Genomic DNA, 2,961 nt, shown 5'->3' with positions numbered 1-2,961 from the left:
ATTTTAATGACAACTAAAGGTGACAGATACTTTATTATGGTATAGTATTTAAATATGCCTGAGAAACACATAATATTGGCCCTTTAAAAATACAAAAGAAAAGAATCTTTCCCAGCATCTGAGCTAGTTCCTCCCACATAATGTTTGCTGTCTAAAAGTCCTTATATCTCCTCACTGATGTATCATATAGTTTCCATGTTTTATAATCACCTCGGTGAGATGCTCTTCGAAATTTGACTCTTTTTTTTTTTGTCCACAAGATGATGCTGATTCTCAGCTTTGCCTCCAAGGACACTGACGTAAAAAAGTCGTTTTATGCAGACATGTGCAGCGGACATCCGCTTCGAGTCAAGATCGAGTCCGCCTCAAGTCTGCATGGACCTCCCAGTTGTAAAGTAAAYCAGAGTATGCGGGGGGTCTTTAGGGTGGCACTTTTTGTTTTGCTTGTTTTTAGAAGTCAATTTCTTAAATCCAATTGCTAACATGGCAATAATAAGGACCTCCACTCGTGATGTCACACATATCATTATCATACATTATGTGCAGCTCTCCCAGTGATYGGACAGTTGGCATGGATTCTACTGAGAGTCAGTGTTAATACTGTAACAGAAAAAGAGCGCTAGAGCAAATTTAGACACATCCAACTTCAGGAATCACAGGAATGTTCCGTTGAAACTTTGACTGGAGGGTCGAGATCTTCAACAGACTTGGAATGATTAAAAACCTTTACTGGTGTCTTCTAGCAGCTGTGTGTGTATTTATCATTCAAGCTGCTGCTTATTTATCGTTTGAAGAAACTTAATGGTGATGTTTAAATTTGTGAAAGTATAATATTTTCACTGTATGAGTGACTGAATGCTAAAGAGCGCTGTGAGGCTAGAATAGATGCTTTGAGCAAAACTAGCAGTAGGCTACAATACAAACAATAAGTAAATAAAAGGCTAACATAACCATAAAATGCTATAGGATTTAAACAGAAGTTAAACCTTAATTTATGAGTTCCCCTCTGTAAGTACTGTGGAATGATCTGGAAAGTGATTATAAAAATGCTCAGTAAATTTGTTTAAGAAATATGAATTTGTACAATGTGCATTCGTAAGAACTGTTGTTCGGGAAGGAGTTAAAGTTTTTTGTTATGTTTTGTTATTTATTTATTTATTTTTGGGAAAAAAGAGGCAGGCCTGTTTGCCCTAACAGGGGGCTAATGTCCCGGACAACATAGCCCCAGAGATAACATGTGTACTCAAACCCCTCTGCTGTGTTAAGGTGACAATTCTGCAAAAGTGTAACATGTTGTTAGTTTGTTTATGTCCATATTGGTCAACTGCATATCCTGGTAGTTTCAGTTGTGTCCCTTTCATCAACTGTTCAAATAAAGGGCTAAACAACTTYAGCAAAAAATGCCTTCCCCTACACTTTTAATCATTCAATGGCCAGATAAATCACAGTGGCTTTTCTTTACATTTTTTATATTATAATGCAGTGAACTCCTAAACCAAAATTTAGAGTATAGAGTATTTAGAGTATGCTTTGCTGTCTATATGTAAAAGTCCCATGAAAATTCATTGGCATTGATGACCTTTCATATTCCAATACAGGTGTCACAAGGTCAAACATTGTGCTGCTCAGGATGGGAATCTGTGATGAACTGAAGACTCAACACAATCTGCTGCTTCCTTAGATTGATTGTTTTTGTGTACAGCGCCATTAGACAATGTTTGCTGTGACTTGGCGCTAGGGCTGGGTGGTATGACCTCAAATTCATATCACGGTATAAACTGAATCCCTTCACTGTAACGATATATATCACGTAGAAGAAAACTATCATAAAAAGTAAAGATAAGATTTTTAGAGCTTTTTTTTTTTTTTTTGCAGAAAACCAATCTTAATCAAACCCAACATTTTTGCTTTAATATCTGCCTGCCAAACAATGAGCTTCCACCAACTGAACTTATCAGCTGCTGCGCGCTCATCTTCATCATCAGAGCAGAAGCCGACTTTACATTAGCAAGATGGATTTATGACTGAAGGAGCGTTCACGTCTTTTTTATAATCATCTCTGTGGGTAACAATACTTAAAAAACAAGTTTTACTCCGACATTTGGGTGTGAAAAACTGTGGTTGTTAAAGCTTCTCTCTGTGCGACGTGCAGCAAGAGGCGAGGAGAGGAGAGGGAGGGAAGAAATGATCCCACGATACGACGTAAATTGGAGGAGGAAATTTTGAGGATTATTTTTCTGTCTATACATGTTTTAAAACACTAAAATTTCTTCATTATATTTCGAACTCCTGCTCAAGTTGTCTCTGCACTCGCAGCCCTGTTGACACAGTTGCGATGACGCAATGATGATAGGACGGTAGAGGGTAAATTTCTACCGTAGGCCAACTTCAGACCGTTTCTACCGCATATACAGCGCAGCCCTACTTGGCGCTATATAAATGAAATGAATTGAGATGAAAATATAGCAATTCCCCTCTCAAGATGGGTTTAAGATGCCCGCAGTGACTACGTAACTTTTCTGAAATAAAATTTGTCTCACAGAATGTTTGTAAAGTTAAGCAACACCTTCAGAAAAGGTTTTGATATTAATGTGTGTTTTCATTCTAATATGTTTTAAAGGAGTAAAATAAAGGGTTTTTTTACACTTCATATGTTTTAGATTTAGTACAATTTTAGTTGTGATTTTATTTGAATAATTTAAAACGAGTCAAGAAATGTTTATAGAAATGTTTGTTTAAATGTTAGAGACTAAATGTATTTTTTTGTTTACAGCTGTGCTGTGTATGTTCATTGGGCAATAAACAGCACCAAACTTCACATTCTTTGTAACAAATAGGTCAAATTAAACATTTCCCTGAGAATAATTTTTTCATGTCAGCCTAACCTGTTGCAGTGTGAACTTTTATTTTATTTTCCAATTTTCATTGTTTAATGCCATTATCTCTGCAGGAGAGACCACA

General features: G+C 36.5%; 1 protein-coding gene across 1 annotated transcript in view; it reads right to left on the bottom strand.

Moving 5' to 3' along the window:
• Window positions 1–2,961, bottom strand: part of LOC106530036 (band 4.1-like protein 1) — a gene marked incomplete at its 3' end in the record, with an annotated part of 169,718 nt that overhangs the window by 37,395 nt on the left and 129,362 nt on the right.

Source organism: Austrofundulus limnaeus, unplaced genomic scaffold, assembly GCF_001266775.1.
Source record: "Austrofundulus limnaeus strain Quisiro unplaced genomic scaffold, Austrofundulus_limnaeus-1.0 Scaffold487, whole genome shotgun sequence".
NCBI lineage: Eukaryota > Metazoa > Chordata > Actinopteri > Cyprinodontiformes > Rivulidae > Austrofundulus > Austrofundulus limnaeus.
This window is presented reverse-complemented; position numbering and strand designations above follow the sequence as displayed.